This window comes from Meriones unguiculatus, chromosome 16 (assembly GCF_030254825.1).
Source record: "Meriones unguiculatus strain TT.TT164.6M chromosome 16, Bangor_MerUng_6.1, whole genome shotgun sequence".
NCBI classification, from domain to species: Eukaryota; Metazoa; Chordata; class Mammalia; order Rodentia; family Muridae; genus Meriones; species Meriones unguiculatus.
The window spans coordinates 39641911-39666035 of NC_083363.1; the positions used below are offsets into that span (position 1 = coordinate 39641911).

Genomic DNA, 24125 nt, shown 5'->3' on the forward strand with positions numbered 1-24125 from the left:
CCACTGATCTAGCTGAGACCTGGAGCTGCCTCCCACAACCAAGGCCATGTATGGTCACAGGCACCTTTTAATTGTAATGCCCCTAGAAATGTATATGGTTTCTAACATTTCTGGAATAAAGGTCAAAGACACACAGAGAGGAAGACGATTACCTGCTGTCATTGCTAATCTTTCTCTTAATGAATTAAAGTACTGGATACCCAACTCTAAGTCTTGTGTGAGCTGGCTGCTCCTGAGAACAACAGCTGGGAAATGTGGTCTAATTTCCAGGATTTATCCCTTTGTACTAAGCAACTTCCTGGTCAACCCAGACTCCGTCTTCCCGTCTAAGAAGGTACAAGAGGCAGAAGAAAGAAAAGTGCAGGCTGATGTCACATCCCAGGAATAGGTTGTCGTGATTCCCGGCAATGCATGGACCATTACACATCTGTCTCATGATGTCAATAATGACGGTCTCATGTAGAGTGACTATGCATCGGGAAATGCACAGTGAAGGCCCAACCTGTTCTCCCAAATCTTTGGAACACCCCAAGCTGAAGACCGACCCTTCTCCAGGAATCCCGCCAGCAGTCCTGGCTAACTTTGTTTTATTAGAGATGAGGTAGGGGCAAGAGAGAAGAAAACAAATGGGCCTCTTGCAGAGTTCAGCACCTATTCACAAAATGGTCACATTTGGGTTGTCTGACGGTGTGGACTACCACATGAATGCCAGGATACAGGGCCGTTGTATAATTCTTTCTGGAAGTGATTGGCTTGGTAATCTCCACCCAGCTCTGCCTTCCCATGTTCCCTCATGGAATACACTCGATCCTCTTGTATTGTCAGATGAGGATGCTCAAGTCTGGGGCTAACATTCTCACAGCTAGCTAGCTAAGTGGTGGAGACAGTCGGAACCCAAGCCGTGACTGATGACGGCTAAAATTCCAGCTAATCATATTTTCCTACTGCCTGGTGGACCACGTTGAGAGGACTTTGGATAGTTGTTGGTTGTGATGAGGATCACAGCCCCTAGGCCCCCAGATGGGCAACTTTCCACCCCAGCATGGTACTAAACTCTATGAGGGTGATAGAGCTCTGTGGTCTCTGGACACCACAGAACAGGCCCTGTGATTCCAGGCAGGAAGATCATGAGTTTAAAGGTAGTCTCGGTTACACACTAAAAATAAATGGGTTGTGTCATTTAACCCTCTAGGCACCAATCCGTAACTCTGTGAGACTACCAGATTATTCCTACTTACTTTCCAGATATGGAAATGGAAGCTTTGTTCAGGGCTCAGAGCCACACTGAAGATGACACGATAATGGAGAAGTTAATTAACAAGCAATTTATTGCACCAAGAAAAGGGTGTTTGAGCCAAGAGAGTTTTGTGGTGAAATAGCAACAATAATAAATGGAAATTTTTCTCAAAATGGAGCAATCAACTGAAACATGCAATCTAGTGTCACATTATTATCGTTATTGTGTTTTTTCAAAACAGGGTTTCTCCGTGTAGTTCTGGCTGTCTGGAACTAGCTCTGTAAACCAGGCTGGCCTCAAACTCACAAGTGTGGGATTAAAGGTGTGCACACATGCCCTTTTGACTTTTAGAAACATGTCCAATTCCTAATATGCTTTGCATCTCAGATGCAGTCTTGCTCAGTTTAACTTCTATATTTGGCCAAAGCCACGCCTCTCTGATTTATGACCTGTGCCAGGCCTTCCTGGCTGACCTGTGTACCATAGCAACAATAGCTGCCATCCTTTTCCTTTGGCTCACTTCTACTTAGATACATGATGGGTCTTTCTGAAGCATTTTATTTTTCTCCAGTTCTTCCCTGCTCAATCTCTTAAAGATTTTCAAAATAAAAGTCTCCCACTGGTACCCAAGGCTCTCCATGACCTGACTTTTATTTTTGAATAATGTGTTTAATAAGCATCCCCCATATTTCCACTACTGATGTTGACTGATATGGGGTTATCAAAATAGCACAAGAGTTTTTCCAGTTTTCATACAAAAGTGAAAAGTCAAACAAAAATTATTTTGGAGGGTGGAAGAGAACAATTATCAGCGAACTATTTTTATGTGTTTGGCAAACCAAGATAATCCTGCCATTTACTTGGTTCATTAATCTTCATCTCGGAGGCCCAGTAGTCACCGTACATTCAAAGCTTACCCACCCACTGTGTCCAGGAAAAGGCTGCCTCTTAATGCTAGTCCCTTGATGCATGCAGCTATAAATAGTCCTATTCCCTGAACACCTCCACACACTAACGCAGGCTCAGGACCTTCCTGCCTGCACGGCATGTATTGTTCCATGAAGCCATGATTCCCTCACTCATCAATTCATGTATCCATTCATTAAGTCCTGACAAGTGCCAGGTGTTCCGCCGGGCTCAAGGAAGTGTCAGGTCCTGTTTCCATAGAGCTTTGAGTCTAATGAAGCAGACAGACATCATTAAAGAATCAATTACTCAAGCCACTGTATAATTAACAGGTCTTGAGCAGTTGTTATGTACCAATGCTGAGAACTGACTATATTTAATCACTTCATCTTTATAACAAATCCCACTGAAGTGTTTCATGTATGCTTTCTAATTAACAGTATGATCTAAAATTAACTGAGCCACGTAGCACTTAAACAACTTACAGCAAGAATTTAAATGTAAGAAACCTAAATCCAGTATGGATTATTTTATCAGTGTGCTTAACCTCCTGGAAAGAAAAAAAAAAATCTAAGACTTGACCCAGTCTTGGGTTTGTGGAAAGTGTTCCAGGCATAGCATTTAAATAATCTGAAACCAAAGCATATATCTCAACTTTAGGGGGATGGGGAAAGAAAGAGAGAGAGAATTAGAAGGAAAGGTTCCATGTAGAAAAGAATCAATTACAAAGGCCCCACGCTAATAGAAAGCACTGTCCATTTAAGTATCTATAAGTGGGTCAGAGTGGCTTGACATCAAAAAAGCAGAAGACAGATATTCTGTGAGGTGTCTAGTAGCTAGTTTAGGCAGAGGTGATAACTTTGACCACAGGATTAGTTAAGATCTAATAAAGAGACAGGTGTGAGAGAAGGCTAGAACCAAATCTAGCAGAATTGCAAATAGTCAAGTCCAGGCCAAGAGGACGATCACACCCAGTGGCTGTCCTGGAACTCACTCTGTAGATCAGGCTGACCTCAGCAGAGATCCATCTGCCTCTGCCTCCGAGTGTTGGTATTAATGATGTGTGCCACTCCCACCCAGCTTGGAAGCTGTCTCTTTATATCCCTTAACTCCATGTCTTAGGGTACACTAGGCTCTTTTTGAAAACAGATTCTTACCAAGCTCAAGACTTAGACTAAAAGTAGTGTGTTCATTTATCACTGTACCAAGAGAGAACAATGCAAAACATTATGGTGGACAATAGGTGATGCTACCTTATTTTAGGAGCAGCTTTACACACTAAGATTATTTCCCCTGTTTACTGGGGGTGTGATTCAATGTTAGAGCAATTGCCTACCTTGTACACAGATTTTAGTTTGATCCCCAGAATTGTACAAAAGCAAAGAAAGAAAGAACAAGATATGGCTCAATGGGTAAAGCGCTTGCTGTGCAAATGTGAGAACCTGAATTAGGAGCTCTAGCACCTGTGTAAGAAAAGTGACGATGGTCACAACCCCAGATCTGAGAAGGTTGTAGACAGGAGCATCCAGAGGCCTCGCAGGTGATTAACCAGTCCATCCAACTGAAGAGCTCCAGGCTCATTGAGTCAAAAACAGTAACCAGAAAGGTAGAGAATTATAGAAATAGACACGCAGTGTTGACCACTGGCCTCTATGTACATACAAGGATGTGCATCTGTACATATGTGTAAAAGTACACACACACACAGAGGAAACAAAATTAGATAGCTACATAGATCGATAGATAGATCAATCAATAGATCGATCGATCGATAGATAGATAGATAGATAGATAGATAGATAGATAGACAGATAAGAAGTCTTCACTCATGTGCATGATGGTTGAGGCTCTGATGAGGACGGGACACTGTCCATATATAACCTCCCTCCAGAGCTACAGAAGTGCAGATTCAAAATCCTCACGTGTAGCTTTAAGAGGCTCCCAACAGACTGGTATTTACAACTGCAGATAATAAGACTTATCTTTGCTGACGTTATTTAATTCGATGACTCATCCCTGGCACAGGCAGGATTATAAAATAAATATTTATTCAACACAAACACGAAACACAATGCCAATTAAAGGATTCAATTGAAGAACTTTTTTTTTTCCTATTTAATTTTCCTTTGCCTTGAAATAGGGTTCTGTGGCAGCATTGTGTCCCAGCAGCCCGGGGACTATCTGATTACGGAGGAACGTTTGTTTGTACACAATGGGATGGAGTTTTCCAAAACACACCACACATGTGTTGATTCTTGATAACCCCTTAGCCTTCTTGCCTTCTTGTAAATCACTGGGGAATTTTAACCTTTAAGGAGAGATTATCATCTTTTTAAAAAAAACACAAGGTTCCTAACTGGACGCTTATCTATCCTATCTCCTGGCTTCAGTGTATCACAGAAAGGGGTTTCCCTCACCAGGCAGAACAATGTCAAGTAAACGGTCCAGCTGTTGACAGGAGTAGCCCTGTGGTTGGCCACAGGAAAATATTGAGAAGGGGTGGGTCTAAGCCTCACCGCCCTGTAGATTTACTGCTGTTGGGTGAGCAGCTAAGTAACACTAATAACATTCGGCAACCCAACAGCCAAGTGTCTTCTGGGCCAAATCTTAACTATTTCGTCGCTGGACTGTGGAAAACACGCAAGAGCAGAGATCTGTCCTGTAATTTAAAATAGTTCAACACGTTGGGCCGGGGAGCGGGCCCAGCTAGTAAAGTGCTCGCTATGCAAATATGAGGACCTGAGTTCAGTCCCACGGCACCACGTAAAGAAGCAGTCTTCATAGTCAACATCTATACTACTAGGTGGAACTAGAAGAGTCCCTGTGGCATGCTGGCCAACCCCTCTAGCTAAGCTGGTGGCTTCCAGATTCGGGAGAGATTCTGCCTCAAAAAATAAATAAATAAATAAATAAATAAATAAATAAATAAATAAATAAAATAAGGTGAAGAATGATTGAGGAAGACACCCAGAGGTAGATATTTACCCTCAACACGCATGCTTTCATATGTGCATATGCACCCCTCAGGGAACATGAGGTTACAGGTGCATGCACACATGCACGAATAAATAAAATGCTCCAGCATGTACATAGTTATGGGACCATTTTACCTTTCTGAAGTCACTCCTTTCCAGCTCTGGCCACAATACCTTCCTGTGATCTACTGTGTCCACCCTTGGTCATGATCAAAAGTCTCTTACATTCTTATGTCTTTCCTTAGGAGTATTGTTGAACTTTAACAATCAGGACTATGCCACACAAAACAGAAAAGAAAAAAAAAGAATTACTTCATTTTTCTCTCTGAATGCAGTATTCTTAGAAGACCTTACTGCTCCAAGATATCTTAGTTTGGGCCACGTGACTTTAGTACGTATTATCAAAAGTATGCTATAAAAATGTGCCTCCAGTCCTCCCTCTGGTTTCCCACCTGTGTTCCCTCCTCTTTGACATCCCTTCTCCGCCCCTCATTCCCTCTGCTTCTCTCCTTTTCTCATCCACTACAACCAGCATCACCGAGTCCTGCCAAACAGAGGCATTTGTTTTGGATTTTTTTTTTCTTGACATTTTTGCTCTAGAGGAGATTGACCAGTTCCATAATTTGAACAGTAGCTTTGTGTGAGAATACCCCAAGCTTCATTGCTACCCTGTCCTACTTTTTCAAATAGTAGGCACACTACTGCAGCCCAACTGTTTCCATCTGAGTCTAAATCTGGCTTGTCTAAAATAGAATCTGTTGTCTTCAGTGCTACCACAGTCTTTCCCATCTCTTCCTGGATTTGCTACCTGGTGGCACAGCCCTACAATTAATCTTGGACTCAAGAAGCAGACAAGGGTAGGGAATGTCATCCCACCAGTAACTAAGTAACTGCTGGCATTCTCAGAGCTCATGCTTCTTTTGTTGGGCTTGGCTGTTACTTTCACCTCTGGCTGGAGGCTATAAGCTCCTGAATGCCTCCTCCCCCACCTCCCTGACCATTAATCCTACACAATAGCAACTGACACATTTGCTCCCAATGAACTCCCCTCTAGATCACCACTGTATCTAATTCAAGCACTTGAGTCATTTCAGATGCCCTGACGACGGATGCTTAGACATCTGACAAATAACATCACCGTAACCTAACACAAAACCAGCTCAGCCAAAGTTGTCTCCACAACGCTTGAATAGAGACAGATCTATCACAAGCCTTTACTGTAATTTCCTCTACAAAATACGGTACAGTCTACCTGGGTTCAATGGTTTTCCACCTCTGAGTGTCTCTTCATACAGTTCTTGACCACTGTGAAGTTGTTTGTTTGTTTGTTTGTTTGTTTTTGGGCTTTGTATATTGTTTGGGGCTTCAAAAACAAAACAAACAAACAAACCTCAATAACAATGACCACTATCGTTTATCAAGCATGTCTATAAACTAGATTTAAGGCTTAACCCCAACACACATCAGGCTCCCTTATGCTTTATGATCCTATCTTATGAGAACGACCATTTTCCCCACTTGTGTTACTGGAAAACCAATGCCTGGCTAAAGCATGTAATATGCCCAGGTCACATACTAAGTGCAGTGTCTATTGCCAAATCCCGAGCCTTTAACCATTGTAGCACACCGTTTCTATCTTCTCTTCAGGGATGCATCCTTCTTTGAAACACATCTGCATTTCTCCACCTAGCTACTTTTCTGGCCCAACCCTCTGGATGACTTGGCACTGCTGTAATGTTTTTGGGGGTGTAGCCCAATAATTACGTAAATGAACTCCGAAGTCAGACTGCCCGAAATGTAATTATGACTCTATTACCCACTTGCTATTTTTTTTTAAATTGACTTAACATCTGTATATTTGCTTATCTACAAAATAAAGATTATAATAACACAAGCCTCTTGGCACCACTGAAAAAGAGTAATCTTTACAAAGCTGGGGACACAGCAAGCATTTAAAGAATATATGCTGCTAAAATCTCGGCGATTACAGAACAAGAGTCCCTGTATTTTTAATTCTGTGAAAATTAGCAAGCCTCTCTGGCGTACCTGATTCCACTAGGGTGTGATTTTAAAGTCTTTACTTTTATGATTATCATTTAGGAAGTAAGTGAGATTCCAGTTCTTTTGAGGGTGGTGACCAGAGTCAAACAACACGAACTGCAGAGCTGGTAGACCACTCACGAGTCTATGGTGACTCTGTTATGCATACAGTGCGTTATGGTGCTTTCGGCCTGCTTGTGCATTTAACTGAGCACATCCTGTTTACTAGAACATCTAATCAAACTCTGTGAGATCTGCAAGGAGCAGAGGCTAATGTATCTGTGTCAAACCAGTGGGGTCATTCCAGTTTAAACTGGGAAGACAATGCGGCGGTGGGTGGAGACAGGAACGGCTTCCCCGTCCTTGCTCGCCAGCATTTGAACTCACACTGCTTACAGCTGCGCACAGCCCCAGCTTTTCAGAGTCGTAACCAGGTAAAGCTGCTGCATCTCGCTCCAACCCCTCTCCCTGGCCAGGACTACCACTCTCAACCTTAGAGGCATAACGGAACCGCTGGGGAGACTGAAAGCCAACAACAAACTGCACAGGTCTCTTTCACAATTGCAACTGTGAAGTGTGTGGACCTCGCTCTGGTTATGAGAAGCATCCTGGGTGACAGTAATGGATGACAGGTATTCCAGCCTGCAAATATCCAAATGATGCAATACCTCGAGGCCCTTTCACAACCCCCAGCAAAGCATTCACCATGCCGAAAAAGCTAAAGCACTCAAGACAACCCCGTAAATTATCTGTTATCTTTTATCTCCACATTCCTAGCTAAGAAAGGGGCTGATGGGCTGAAAAGAGATCTGAATCCTCATCCCGGAGCCCTGCAATGGAGTCGCTGTGTAGAGCGGGGCCAATTGTTTAGCCTCGCTTTCATATTCTCAGTTCTCATCTTTATTCAGCAAATCGGGAATCAGATGCCAGTTTTTACCTGTGGCCTGGTGAAAGAAGAGGCATGGGTATCACCTGAGAGCACAGAACTTGCATATGAGTATATGAAACTGAACCGAGACTCACAGGGGGCAGATTTAGCCACTCAGGAGGCAGCAGCCCGTGTCTGACGGTCCTGGGATGCCACGAAGCACCCTGTGGTCCAAAGAGTGATGTGGCTGCATTCTGGTGTAGCACCGGGCTATCCGGCCCACCTCCCCCATCCACCCCCAGGTCAGTGCAGTGGGCAGAGAGGATTCATTAGCTCATTGACATCTCTGAGGAGAAACTGTGGGAAACAAGTTGAGCAAGATGGTCTACAGCAGAATTTCAACTCCAGCAGCCCTGAGTGACGCCAAGGTTTGGGCTAAAGAAATCTTGGCTATGTCAAGACAATATGAACAAACAACCAAGTGAGTTGCCATTACTCTTAGGGTTTGTGTTGTTGTTGTTTTATTTTGTTTCTGTTTTTCCTTTCTTGCTTTTTCTTTATTAAGGCACTTCTCGTTCTCTGTGACCCATGAGCACTTTTCATTGCAATGTTTTTCTTACTCTTTTATCTTTTTACAATATACAGAGTGGGGTCAGAGAGAGAAGACCCCCTTTTACATACTTAACTTTTAAAGTATTTGGAAGATGACCCATTAAGTAAAAATCAATTTTCCTTTGCCTTCATCTAGGCTTCCCTTGGTCAACCATTTAGCTTTCAAATGACAGATTGATCTATGTAGTCATTTAATTTCTTTACGTGTTCCCTCCTGTTTTTATCTCTTGTATAAATATAACTGAAGTTCTTCAAAGGAAATGGCCAAACCACTAATTGTTAATCTTAATGTTTCATCCTTGGGAAGTTGTTAATAATATTATTAAGTTTGAAAGCAACACAAAAATAGCCAAATAGTAAAAAGGAGAGGAATTTTATTTTCATACTTACTAAATTTTAATGAGCTGAATGCATCCCTTATATGTCATGTTATCCTTCCATGGAAGAGATATTAAGTGTCATCAAAAGAATTTCACAATGAGAACATGGGGGATGCCAGCCTGGCTTGTTCTAAGAGCCAGGAAGAATAAAAATAAGCCTTTAACTGGTACTTGATGGATAATTTGTGGCAAAAGGAGAAAGCATATATTGAGATGTATAGAAATTTAAAACTGTCAAGAGCCAGTCCTCCACAGTAAGAAAATATCCACATATTCCTACGCAATCAGGAAAAAAAAAATGGCTCACCTCTATCTCCCCAGTACTCTGGACATAGAGGAGGCAAGTCTGAGGCCAGCCTAGTCTATCTAGCAAGTTCCAGGCCAACCAGGGCTATGTAGCAAGACACAAGACCCTGTCTCAAACACTAGAAAAAGCAAACAAAATAAAAACAAACACAGAAACAAAACCCAACCATATTAGGCCCTTTAGAAAGGACAAAGAGCTATGGCTACAAAGTCTGAGAAAACATGACTTAAGCAGTGTACACTACAGAAATTTTTCTGACATTCTACAACTTTCAAAACAAGTCAGACTGTTTCTGTTGGTTGTTTTTTTTTTTGTTTTGTTTTGTTTTTTCAAGCCAGGGATTCTCTGTGTAGCCATCCTGGAACTCCTTCTGTAGACCAGGATGGCCTTGAACTCACAGAGATCCAACTGCCTCTGCCTCCCGAGTGCTGGGATTAAAGGCATGTGCCACAACACTCACTCGACTTGTCTGACTGGTTCTTAAACCCAGACATTTTAACTAAGCAACACACAAGCTCCCTTCTCCTCAGCCATGGGCAGGAGGTCTCTGTGCCAAACCCAAGCTCTGTCTGAGAGTTACTTCAGCTACTCTAGAGCAATCTCCCCTTTCTCCAGGCCACTACCATGGCTGCTTGGCTATCAGGGAAGTACCGGCTTACTGATGCTCCTGACAATTTTGGGAGGATTCTGGGAAGTAATCCCTACTACAGAGAAAAACCTAATGGGTCCCAGAGAACAGGAGGGAGACGCTCACCAACCCCCACCCCACACAGCCAGCTTCACTGTGAACTGCCAGCAGGGCAATGATCTTAAATGATCTATGTTACCTTCCTAGCCCACAGCTATGCTGCAGATGATCAGGCAGAGCATATCTGGGACCATGCCGTAAGAGCAATGTAAAAATGCCTCAGGTTGCCAGAGCTCTTGGTACAAAGGGATAGAGACCACAGAAAGAGAAAAGTCTGTTACCTGTCTACCACCGCTGTTGTCTCTGAGCAAGCGCCTGCTCTCAACAGATGTCTAGAAACTTCTGCTTTTCACTACGGGGCCATTGGCCCCGCAGCCTTCTTGGGGACCTCACAGACAGTCAGAGGACAGAGGGCAGGCATCACTGTGAACTGGACTGGCCAGTCCTTTGCTCAAGTTTTGCCTCCCCGAGCAGCGTTCCTCCAAGCCTCACGGAGCCATCCCCTAGAGCCTCGTTTCTGTTTGAAAAACAAGAAGCGATTTCCTGGTCCACTTCCCCGGATGGCGTGTGCAATTTCCCTCACGCCCATGGGAAGTCCTTCAGGTCCTCTTATTGAGAAGCCTCTCCACCAAGTGGACAGACTTGTTTGGTCAATGCCCCTTGTTCTTGCTTTCCTTTCTCCAAAGGGGGAAAAAATTGAAATCAAAAACAGTACAAACCAGAAATGGGTCAGCACTTGTGAGTGAGCAATACAGAATACCCGATTTAATCCTTCAAGATATGTCCATGTGCTTAGACTGTGTAAGGAAAACTCAAATTACCCATGAGCCCCTTGTCTCTAGCAGGGCCAAGAAGTCAGAAGCTAAAAATATATCAGAGGATGCGAGAGCTGTGATTCAAACACTCACAGTAGGGAGGTCTAGTTTCCAGGGAAACTGACCATTTGTGGACCAAATGATATTCATTCAGTAACACTTCAACATCTCTCAGCAACAGCGATATTTGAAGATAAGGAGGGATAAAGATGGCTGGTCCCCAGGGCTAGTCGGCAGGCTCCCATCCCAGGGTTTAAGATAAGCCAGTAAACCACAATTACAGTTTCCGAGCTGAACACGATCCCGCCTGCGTTTACCCTTACAAGCGAGGGAACTGGGGTTCAAGGAGAAGCTGTGACCTGTCCAAGTTCAGAAGAAAGATGGGAAGTGGTATATTGCCATTGAGTAAACCCTTTTTTGTGGGAAATGCTGTGCAGTTTCTGAAACTCTATCCACAGAATTTGCTGAATAAGGTCCTGCTGGGGCCCGGGAATCTGTGTAGGAAGTAAGCAACCCAGATGGTCCCAAGTATTAGAGAAAGCTGTACCAGCGTCAGGGCATGGATCCCAGAGCCTCACCGTAAGGAGTCAAACCACCATTGTCTGGTCACACAATCACATGCACGTGACTTGATGATATCGAACCTTAGTTTTACTGCGTGGAACCGTGATACAATCATGTTGAATATATAGGTCTTGCTGTAGATCATTTGGAAGAGCTAGTCCTAGTCTGTACCGGCCAGGGAGGTGGGTCAACATGGGAAAGCTCTTGCTACTCAAGCCTTAAGATGTGAGTTCGATCCCTAGAGCCCATGTAAAGGTAAATGGGAAAAAAAAATCAACTATATAAAATTGTCCTCTGACCTCTACACACATATCCCGGCATACCACACCACACACAAACACATATACGCTAAATTTAAAAATAAAAAGTTTAGGCCTGGGCTGAAAACATGGAGCCTACTTCCTCTATCTCATTTCTCCCCCTGCTCCACTCTACCACCCTTTGGTCCTGTGCACCTTCTGAATATTCTATCTTTGCAGGGCAGACAGAAAGTAACCATCAGAATGGAGACAAAAGCTTGGTAACGTCATCCCTCAGGAGTCAGTTCAAGGAGCCCCCGAAGACTCAAAAGTCTAAGGCTACTCAAGTCATTTATATCAAATAGCATAGCATTCGCATATAACCTGTGCGTGTATTCCTGCAAACATTAAATCACCCAGTTTGTCAATGTAATGTAACATAAATGTTATATAAATAATTGTGATTCTGTATTGTTTAGAAGATCATGACAAGAAGAAAGGGTCTGTATACTTTCAGCATAGTATTTTCCAGACAGTTTGAACCCAGCGTTGGCTGAATTGAAATATGTGCTAACAAAAAAACATAGAAGGTTGTATTTGGGCAAAAGAGCATGAACCCATATAATGTATTATTCCACACCTAGGCTCTCAGCTGCTTGACCTAGATAGTTTTTGCCTGCACTGTGGGAGTGAGTCCCTGGGCATGGTGGCTGGACTGCAGCTGGCTCTCTGATGTGGACCTGGGAATTGACAGAGTGGCTTTCCCTTTCCTTTCCCTCACCACGGTTGTAGCAAACAACACTCTGTGCTCACTGCACACTTTACAGGAAAATGAAACTGGGTGGAAAATGAAACCGCCATATGGTCTCAATGCAGCTCAGTCAACTGGCAGAGTATGTTGCCTTGTTGCAGCTCCAGGTGGCTTTGGCCATCGGAGGCACCTTTTTCTTTAATTCTAGAGTGTCGGGGTCGGTGGCAAGTTGAACTCAAACCTCTGCAAGCAAGCTGTGGACGCAGCCAGGGTAAACAATCCACCAGTTGTGTTACCCAAGCCTGTTAAAAGCAGTGTTGTCCAGGCCAGATGCAGTCTTAGAAAGGAGACCACCCCCCCCCCCCCCCGCTTTTCCAGGCAAGAATTTCAGCTGCAGTCCCTATGTATTTTCTAGTCATTTTATTCCTCTGTCTTCCTCTTCTTCACCTAAAATGCTTTCTCTTTTCACATTTATAGGTGTTATTTTCTCCAAAGACCCTCCTAGCTCTTCTGTCCTGAGCCAAGTGTTTCTTTTCCCATCTCATGGTGCCTTAAAGGTGTCTTTGCTGCTACCATTCTGCAGCCAAATGATCATTTTAGTGCACTGACTATAAGCACTTTGAGGACAGGGATTAGTGTGATTTATTTTACACCTCAGTCCTCCTACACAAACAGAATGTGGTAGATGATCAATAGACGCTGCTGAAATTGAGCCGTGTCTTGTCAGTTCTCTTGACTGGTTCCTGCTGTTAGCAAACGGGCCCATGGCTTCAACTTTGGAATGCTTCTCTGCTGACATATATCCCCCAGGCAAGATCCACTTTGGTTTAAATATTTGTATGATGACTCTCAAATGTCTGTCTCTGTCATGGACCAGAACCCCTGACCCACACACCCAATTGCCTTTATACCATTTCCATCTGGGAGTTCAACAGGCCCTCAGGCTGCACATGCCCAAAATGAAGTCACTGACCTTCCCTCCAAATAAGTTATTCCAATGGCCTTGGCCATCTCCATCCTTCCGGGTTACCGACACCAAACCCTACAGCCATGCTGCTATCACTGGTTACCTCTCTCTTGTTAGAAAATAACATCCCCAAGAGAAGAGATGATGACCATTGATTCCCGGGAGAAGACTATTTGAACATAATACATCATCATAAACCATAACCCAGAGCAATATTTCCAAAGACGTCCATGTAAACCTACTGGGAAAACATTCCCACTTCCACATCTTGGCTGGATCAGTACCACTTTTGAAATCCATAACCAGGTGCTGGCAACCCTTTTGACCCTATGTGGCCCAGGCTCAGCTCTGTTTTGCTATTTTCATGTCTCTGCCATTGCTCTATCCTTATGCAAGGAAGGTGTAAGTAAATAACTAAGCCATTCTATAGTGTACTGATGGCTTTATTGCTGTCTGTGCTGTGCGTATTTTGGCAGCGTCTATAATAAAGGCATTGGACATGTCTGTGCTAAGCAGTAACCTCCAAAGTTGTTGTCACAGTCACTGTAACATACCCATTCTTCCATGGGTCTGTTAGCATACATCTCTCAGATAGTGGTGGTAGTCTGCAGAGGGAGATCCTATATCTTCCGTCTTCTGAGACAGTTGAATGCATTTGACAACTTCTTACCACTTCTTGATGCCTCCAGTAAAACCCGACAGCCTCCCAAACACACTCCACGTAGAAATCTGCATGGAGTCTGCCATTTTCCCTGCCTTTTCCTGGGAGAGGGAAACTTGAGCCATTATGGCTCTGTAGAATGGCCAGTAGCAACCCTTACTTGACCCTCATTGACCTCTACTTGGGGGAAGCTGACATGAATCCTCAAATACAATATCCTGTTCTCTGAGGTGACATCATTCCTGTAGAGAAAAAAAAAATCCTGGCTGTTCCCATGTATATCACTCAGATGACTCAGCTGCGATGCATAGAACATCAGAGTTATTGGGTAACTCCACTTGTCACCGACTCTTCCTTCCTTCCTCCTCCCCTAGTATCATGAGGGGGGTGCTGAAGGAGTTGGGCATTCCCTTGGTCTTGGCCTGGGAAGAAATCTGTCTAGAAGGAAGCTGTACTTTCCCTCTTGCCGTTTACATGTTAACACCTGGGTACACTGGTCAAGCACCTCGGTTCTTCCATGATGCATTCTGGGGCAGGTGCTATGCACCAGCAGATAATGTATTCTGCAGATGTGACTGGCACTGAGTGTAATCCGCAAACCCTGGACTCTAGGTTCAGACCTTCAAAGTGGTCTCCTATGCATCCAATATTCTCAGCTCTTTTTGGGACCTCATCATTTCTACCACCATTATCACCACCCCAAAAGAAAACCAAAAAAGAAAAAGAAAAAAAAGAAAACTCAATCCTTTATGATAGGCATAATTTCTTCTAAATTTACTAACATAATTAACATGGCTACTAAACAGCCATATTGCCCAAGCTACCATAAAAAAGCAATATGGCTGTTTAGTAGCCATGTTAATTATGTTAGTATATATATATATGTATATGGAATAGCAATAAATGGAGAAAAAGAGGCCATGAATTTGAAAGAAAGCAAAGAGAAGTATATGGAGGGATTTAGAGGAAGGAAAGGGAAGGGGAAGCACTGTAATTATAACCTCAAAAATAAAAAAAAATTATAATATGGGAGGGAGGAGCCAAAGATTCATGCATGGCATGAGAAAAAAAATCAAAATCAAAATAAAAGAAGCCCAGGTATCCTAGGTTCATTTCTACCACTGTGTTAAAAAGACTACCACTGTCAAAAAGACTTAAGGGGAAAAGGGATTTATTTGGCTTACAATTTCAGGTCACAGCCTATCATTTTAGAGGAAGTCAAGGGAGAAACTCAAGCAGCTGCCCAAATCATGCCCACAATCAACAGTAGAGATAAACCAATGCACCCTTGACACCTACTCGATTATTAGTTTTCTTCACCTAATAAGGTTCAGGGCCCAGCCTAAGGAATGATACCATCAATAATAGGATGGTCTTTATACATCAATTAACATTTAAAACAAACTGCCCAGATATACCTACTGGTCAACCTGGTCTAAATGATTCCTTATTAAAGACTCTTTCTCAGGTGACTGTTGATATAATGTTCTTTTGGAATGTATACAATTTACCCTTGTTCACTCAAAAGCTGATTTCTCTGCCCCACTATCTGGTTTCAATCAGCATCACCTGTCTCAAGTTAGTGAAAACATGCCACCATTTGTTCTCTATATTGTCAATTAAACAACCAGCCCCAATGCTGAGCAATGGAAAGGATCCTGGTCGGGGAGGGAGAGAGAGCAAGCAGGAAGAAGGCAGAGAATGGGTAGGAGAGGTCTTGGAACCATGTGGAGGGATTAGCTGGACCTAAGATATGACTAAAAGCAAGCATAATGGGTGAAATCTGAATGTTAGGAAACCATGCGGGCTTGAAGGTTTAGGATGGAGTAACTATTGCCCAGCATTGTCTCTAGGTTAATTAGATAAATCCCAGTCTCTGTGTGGTGATTTGGGTATACAGCTGGTTTAGGAATAACCACTACTTAACTTAAAGATAGATCAATAGTAAATATTAATACCCACAACAGGTGACTGTAGGCTCTGTGACATTGACAATAAAAGCTAAACTTGACACCAGGTGACTGTACCAATTGCCTGTGTTAGGGGGAAACTAATAGGCTTAATTAAGGTGACAGTCCATTCTTAGTGTCAGAGAAAGAATAGAACTGGGTTTTCTGTCTTTCCATACAGTTCTCTTAAGTTTATATACCAGCACTCCGCATTCCCTTCAAACATATTCCCTCATCCCAATTTCCAGAGCAGAATAGTGGGTCACATAGGTAAAGTGGCGTGACTCCTCTGTCCTAGAGAAGGCAATCAAGTATCTGCTGACAGGTATTCCTTCTCTGTTCATTAACATAGAGGATGACACTTTCTACACGAGTCCAAACCACAGTTCACTGAATAAGATCATTTCTGCTGTACAGAAGCATCCAGTACTCATGCTCTCCTCCTTCAACAACTCCTAGTCATACACACTCTCCAAGCCCTGGCTTCTCTAAAGTTCTCAGAGCAACAGCACCATAGAGGATAAAGACAGGAAGTTCTTTCTCAGAAAATGTCTATAACTTAACTTTCCTCGTATGTCAACCAGCCAGCTTTGTTCCAGAGAGAATTCCTTCTGTCCAAGCTGTGAAGTTGTGTGGTCCTCTCTAGATAGAACCCTAGCCTATAGTGGCTATGAGGATTCCATTAGACTCTCGCCTGACTCTAACAAGGAAGATGCTGAAGAACGGGGGACCACCACAGGAGCACTGGCCTACATCAGGGTAGAGTCTAGAACCAAGAAAAAAACCCACTGTTAGGAGCCATTCTCAGACACCTGTACACGCTTCATGGCATGTGTATTCTCCTAGGTTACTGAGCCCAAAGGACTCCCACTTGCCATATATGGTTGTGTCTGTATTGCCTTCAGTTGGTGCAAATGACAATAAACGTAAACAAAACAAAAAAAAAAAATAGACTTTGTGAATTCCTTGGAACTGACACAGAAAATGTGAGCACAAACAGTTAGGGGTCAGGGAGTGATCAAAGATGAATTTATAAATCCTGCTTGGGGCAACACTGTTCTGCCATGGGCATCCATCAACTCTTCAGCCAGCGTATGGTTCGGCAGGCACCCACCCTTACTCCAATAGACCTCTCTCCTTTCCTAAACACTGCTCCTCTGATCAGCTCTTCACTCTTTGAGGTAACATAACATTCCACTTTCCATCCCACTAGTAAAAATCGCCACAATCGGTTCTCCGTCAAGAACACTGTTAAGGTCCCTGTATCCTTTGCGTTTCAACATTTCCACAAAGATGCAGGCAGAAAGGTCACCCATATGTGATGTCTGAGATGGAGGGGCCATTTATGAATACAGGGAGAAGTGATGCTAAGCTTAGAATAGTCCTGTGGTCTTTTCATTATGATCTTTCCTGATTTGGTTTTATTTATTTATTTGCTTATTTGTAAGTGAGAAGGGGTCATGGCCCATAGCTCAGGCTGGCCTCAATCACTTGGAGATCCTATGTCTCAGCCTCCAAGCCTGAGCTATGATATCTGGATTACTGACTTAATTAGAGGCAAAATTAATTAGTTGATTAGTTAGATAGTTAATTACTTGATGACACTGTAAATGAATTAGACAGCTCTTACCAGAGCCTGTATCCTTCCACAGGAGAATGTTGAGTTGATTTTTAGCAAGTTGTAAGACCACTGACCTGAAATGTATTGACTGGCACAATAGTGGTATGAACTCAATGCCACATGCTGAGAGAATAGAAATGGCCCTGCTGTTGACAGAGTCTGTGTGTGCTTGTGGAAGCCAGAGGTCCCTTCTTACCTTATTGTTTGAGACAGCTTCTCTACGTCAACCTGGAGTTCACTGATTGGCTAAATGGCTGGCCAGGGATTCACCTGTTCCTACCCATGTCCCCCCAGGAAGGGGTTAAAGATGCCTATCAAGGTGCCTGGCTTTTATGTGGGTGCTGTGGATCAAAAATAATTTCATCCACTGAGCCATTCCTCCAGCCTCCCTGTGGAAGGATTGGAAGCAGAGAAACCTATGTCTGAGCCTCTTCATTTCTGAAATTATACTTTCTGAAGCAAGTGGACTTAAATGAGAAAACAAACAGCTTGTCTTCTGACTCCATAGTTTGAAGGGCTAAATGTTATCCATTTCTATTCCCAGTGGGTTGCACATTAGTGTGAATTTGTAGGTCCAGAGTTGAAGATTCTGTATGATATAGGGGAGGGAGGTGAGAGACAAGAAAGTAGGACAAGAGGTAGGATTTCAACACAAATTTTTAAATGTGCCTGTGGGCTGGCATGCTGTTTGCACATAAATTCATCCTTTTCCTGCTAACTCTGATCGCTCTAAAGCCATGTCCCCTGACCATTGTGTAACTGATATTAGTTTTCACGCTGGCTACTACACACCCCCTCTCCTTGCTCCTAGTAACCTACATGAAAAAAGTTAATTAAATGAGAAAAGTCCAGATGGACTTGTTGTTCCACGTGGGTCTCTGTTTTGTTGTCTTTCCTGTGGTTTAGGACAAAAGCATGGCTCCTGCTTCTCCTGATGAACTGCATCATCCTCCATGGCTCTGGGTCCTATTCCATTTCTCTGTAGGCACGAGGGTCAGACCTACCAGTGTGCTCGAGAATGGCTCTTAAGCTCTTCCTTTGACACATCCTATTCTTCTTCCCATACTCACTGCAATGCTTTGCTGCTACTGTCACAGCAAACCTTAATCAGAGTGCACAAGCCTGGATGTCTCAGCTGGTATTCGATATATGCTGGAATCCCAAAGAAGCAGACTTTAATCCTAGTGAAGGAATGGACTTGCTAGCAACATTAGGGCAAGCGGGCAAAGAGCAAAAGCCTGTCTCCATGTCATTATAGAGGTATCCAGCAGAAGATGTGGCCCAGATTAAAAGCATGTGTCTTCCAGCCTCAAGATCCAGATTAGATTTTCTAATTAAGCAAATAACCCTTCGCAGGTGTGCCCTCTATTTTTGAATTTTAGTTAATTCCATATGAAGTCAAGTTGACAACCAACTTGATGGCTAGGTGGCCATCACGCCTAGCACGCACAAAACCGGAGGTTCAGTTCCCAGTGCCGTAAACCAGAATGCTGGTGTACAACTGTGACCCCAGCCCTTCAGATGCATAGGCAGGAGAATTAGAAGTTCAAGGTCATCGTTGTACATAGTGGGTTCAAGACCAGCCTGGGATACAGTAGAGAGTGTATTGAAGCAGAAAAGGGGCTGGGAAGGAGGGCTTATTTGAAAGCAAGTGTGTGGACCTGAATTTGGATCTCCAGAATCCATGTAAAGGCCAACTGTGCATGTGGCCTGCCTGTAATCTCAACCTCCAAAGATTGAGGCAGGGGATTTCTATATCAACCTGGCTAGTTTGGTGAGCTCTGCCTGAGTTGTTCTCTGACCTTCATATGTGGTGTCACATGTACATGTGCACATGCATACATATAGTCATAAATGGAAAAAAGGTCACACAAGATGATTAGTAACTATTAAAAAGAGTAGGTGATCAATTAATTTTTTTTAAGAGATGAATGGCATCAAAGCCACACTTTCTTTTACTTCATCAGTTTGCAGCTGCCTAGGATACCTGCTGTTAGTATATATAATTCAATGTTCAGCTGCCGAGGACATCTGCTGTTAATGTAATTCAATATATTCAAAAGCAATGTCAGGGTGTGATTCGGTTGCCAACAGTCTCGGTTATTTTGTTGCTGCTGTGATAATATACACTGACAGAAATAATTTAAGTAAGGAAGGGTTGCTTTTTGTTAATAGTGTGGCAAACAGTCCATCCTGGTAGTGAAGTAAAAGCAGCAGTTTGAAGCAGGTTGTTGCATTGTGTCTTCAATCAAGAAGCAGAGAACAGTGATTGCTTATGCTCAGTTTGCTTTCTCCTTTATACAGTCTAGAATCCCAGCTGACTGTCACCCACACTAGGCAGGTTTTCTTTCCTTAACTAATCTAATAAAGATGATCTCTCATCAGAATGCTCAGAGGACCACCTCTCAGGTGATTTTAGATTTCGTCAAATAGATCATTTAGATTAACTATCACAATAACATATTCACATGAGGTTTTCTATGACATTGGAACCTCAATAAAACCCCTATTGCTAGATGAGTGGCCAATGCTACATATAGAAAGAAGTACACTGCCATCTTGGGTGAAGTAAAATTGTTTCTGGGAGTACACTTAAACCATAGGTTTTTCAAAATGTAAACTACAAGGGTAGCAATAACAAGTCAACATAGCCTTCTGGTCAACTCCAAAAGGATTTCCCAGTAGTAACAATTGCCATCCCACCCACCTACCCAAGGCTTGCCTCCAGGGCCTCTGATTTTATGTTCTATTTCTCTGGGTGATGATAAACTCTTTTTTAATAAAAGCTGCTTCAAGACTATATCACACGTCAGGTAATGTGAAGATGTTTGCTTGAGACAAAAATGTGAAAAGGATTGGCCAGTGATCACTCAGATCTGTGAAGAACGACAATGGCTCTGAAATTCAGTCATGAGAAGGGGCCAAAAATAGGCTGGTTCATCCCTTTGGATCTCTTTCCCCTAACCGGGTTGCCTTGTCTGTCTCCAGTAGGAAAGGATGTGCCTGGTTCTGTATCATGTGTCACGGCAAGTTGGTACCCACAGCGGACCTCCCACTTCTCTGAGAAGGGGAAGAACACATGGGCAGAATTTGGGAGGAGAGGAGGTGACTGCAATCAGGATGTAAAGTAAATAAATAAATAAATTTTATTTATTTAGGGTAGCTGAGAAGAAGCCCAAAGTCAAGGTTGGGGGTAGTAGTGGTGAAAACAGAAAATAAAGCACAAATGAGAACCATTTTTTTTTCCCTGAAGTTTGACTCCTTGTTCTTTTTCAGAGCCTAGAGATGAGAAAGGCTGAAAAATGAGTCTGTGAGTATGCCTTGGGGAAACTAGTCAAGAAGGTCTTAATGGAGCAAGGACACCGTTATTTTTGTTACCACTTGTGAATTATTTAAAAGAGAATGTAAAGGCACATAATTTCCAGACTTACACATGTTAGTAACTCACATTCAAAATAACTTGTTGTTTTTTTCTTTTGTTTTGTTTTCCATACTGGAGAAAAGCATTAGTCTCTAGTGTCTTGCCTATAAATCAACTGAATCCTTTGCCTCCCCAAAGTCATGGGTGTGACATTGCTTACATGGGCACACCACACAAGTATGGTGCCTTCTTTGTTCACCATTACGGGGACTTCTGAGACAGGCACAGACCTTCTCATTATCCTCTCAATCAAGCTGGTGAACATATAGATGAATTGTCCTGGGTTCTAGCCTGACCTTAAGTTTTTCAGGCAAGGGAAGAAGTTAAAGAGAAGGGTGTTCTTGGGATCTGCCACTGCTCTTTAAAATGACCGAGCATTGTGCAAATGGACGCCTTGTCCCGTGGAGATTGTCCACACTGCCACAGCTCTGATAACCTACTCCAGCACAAGGAAGCGGCCGGGTTTCCAAGTTCAGGACTTTTTCTAATTACATTGCCTTTGATTTATCAGCATTCACCTCTCAGGACCATGAGGCTATTTTGGGACTTGAAAGTTAGTGTACAAAACACAGCTCCAGATCAACAATTACATGACTATTCCAGGCCCACACCCCTCCAGCTTGCCTCATCTGACCTGGAATGCTAAGATGGAAAAGCCATTTATAGTTTTAGTCTTTCCACACAAATACACACATAAAGATGCAGATATAGGTGTGCGTGTGTGTGTGTGTGTTTATGTACACTTGAATCTCTTACACACTCAAATTTCACATAGCAATTAGAGTGAAGTAGGCAGCATATATGATTCTATGGATCATGAAAGATTTTAACATACTTAACAGCTAGACCAGACATTTTCTTAACGTCTCTTCTTTTCATCGAGCTAGCCTTCCCTTTCCCCCTGAAATGCTAGGGACTGAACCCAGGGCCACACACACATTAGGCAAATGCTTTGGCACAGTTACATCCTTGGGGACAAGCCCTGGTTTATTTGACAATATAATTTCCTTGACTAATTATTTACATTGAGAATTATTAACTAAGAAGTAAAACGTTTCTCTTTAAAACATTATTAATCAAGCAAATATTTACATGTGAACTAAACTTGGTGCTTACTAATTTTTAAACACAAACAGAAACTCTAAGGGTCACATAGTTACGGAATCAAAGTGATTCCTGCCCAGTTTCTTTGTCCTTCCCACCCCCAGGCTAATATGACTGGCTACTGCTTTCTGAAAGAGCCACGTGTAGCCTGTGTTGGCCTTGATCACACTAGATAGCTGGAGATGGCCCTTAGCTCTCTTTCCCTCCCTCTGTCTCCTGAATGCTGCGATGTGGGCTACCATGCATGGTTTATTTGGGTGCTGGGATGGAACCCAGTGCTCTGGTCATGTTAGGAAAGCACCCTACCAGCTGAGCCATGGCCCTAGCTCCGTGGCTTACTTTTTCAATCCATATTTCAAAAGAGGATCTATGTCAACCTACAGGAGCTAGAGACCCTTGAGGCAAGCTCCCACAGTTCTGACCATGGTGGAGCCTACTCGTTTTTTGTTGAATCTTTAGTATTTGTGTTTATTCATGAGTTTGTGTCTGTGTGCACGCACCATGGTATAGGCAACTGCACAACATAAACGGGGCATCAGGTTCCCTGAACTTGGAGTTAAAGGCGGTTGTGAGCTGCCTGATATGGGTCCAGGTCCCCTGGAACAGCAGCAAGTGACCTTAACTGCTCATGTTAAAGCCATCTCTGTAACCCCAGGCAGGTAGGAATAAAAGCAACAGAGTAGCTAGCTGGGCCTTTCTGTGTAAGGAGCCATTATATAAATGAAAGTTGTGTGAATTAACTCCAGTATACTTTTTTCTTCCCTTGAGACAAAGTATCACGATGGAGCCCTAGATGCCCTGAAACTTTCTATGTAGACCAGGCTAGCCTCAAATTCACAGAAACCCTCCTGCTTCTGCCTCTTCCTCCAGAGCATTAGGCTTAAAGACATACACTACCAGTCCTGGCTAACATATACTTTTAACAAAAAGACACACAAACAATAGCTAGTAGCTTAGATAATATTGTGGAACTCACTGATTGGAGCAATTCTTTCTTAGAATAACCAAGATGGTTTTTGTTGTTGTTGCTGTTATTGTTGTTTAGCATTGTTTAGAATTGACAGCATATGCTGATAACCTTTTTGAGATTTTGGTTCATTTTTTATTGATCTTTAATACTCTGTAGACATTTCACCCTTATTGCACACAGCCTTCCCTTCCCACTCTGTCGTCACCAAGTCAATGAATGAACTCTTCAAATGGGCAGAGGGAACTGCTCTAAAGGTCACCTGGCCTGTCTTTGTTAGCGTCCTCCTCGTGAACTTGAAGCAATCCTTTCAGAACATATATACAAAGGTAGGTGGAGGACAGACTTGTTTATGCCAAGCAGAAATGGGGAGAAAGCTCACAGAACAGGGAGACCATGGGAACCCTAAAGTCTTCCCTCTTCTCCAGAAGCTAATCTTACCTCTTTCTTTTCCCAAGTCCCCCACTTGGCCCTGACTAGCTCTGTCTGGAAACCTCTCCCTAATTAAGAGGAAGGAAAACATCAAAATTTTCAGTTCCAAGCCCCCTGGGCCACCTAAAAAGAAAAAAAAAAATTAAGAAATGTGGTATGCAGTGCCTGGAGGCAAACAGCTTTGGCTCCACCTGAGCCTGGAGGAAGGAAGCAGGAAGTCTTGCTGGGGAACAGGGGTGAAGCAGCTCATTGGGACAGGCTGTCTTTTTACCTCCTGACCCTCTCTCTAATCATGCATGTGGAACAACTACCGCAGTTCGGAAGGCTGAGCCTCTGGCAACATTAGCACACCTCTCTCACATTCAGATAACTTATTTTGGGTAAGAAACAGACCACACACCAGGAGCTGCAGTTGCCTGTACAAGACCAGCAGAAGATCAAACCAGGAAGCATTCTAGCATGGAGGGGAGAGAGGGTCCCAGCCCCCTGCCTCTAGCTAGTTGGTGGCTTCTGAGGAAGGGAGAGATTGTGTGTGTGTGTGTATACACATTCTCTATATGTGTGTGTGTGTGTGTGTGTGTGTGTGTGTGTGTGTGCAACAGAAGAGTACTAGTTACCCTC

At 43.1% G+C, this 24125-nt stretch overlaps 1 protein-coding gene across 4 annotated transcripts in view; it reads right to left on the reverse strand.

The window, feature by feature from the left end:
* The window catches only part of Adgrf5 (adhesion G protein-coupled receptor F5), a 95896-nt gene that overhangs the window by 57951 nt on the left and 13820 nt on the right, over positions 1-24125 (reverse strand). For 2 of the 4 annotated variants that reach the window (XM_060369698.1, XM_021643188.2), the window contains exon 1: positions 10295-10541. The exons of 1 other annotated variant lie outside the window; for it this stretch is intronic. The gene's annotated coding sequence lies outside the window, so the exon portion shown is untranslated. Of the gene's footprint in view, positions 1-10294; positions 10543-24125 lie in introns of those variants that run through there. One more of the 4 variants, XM_060369697.1, reaches the window with a different exon arrangement.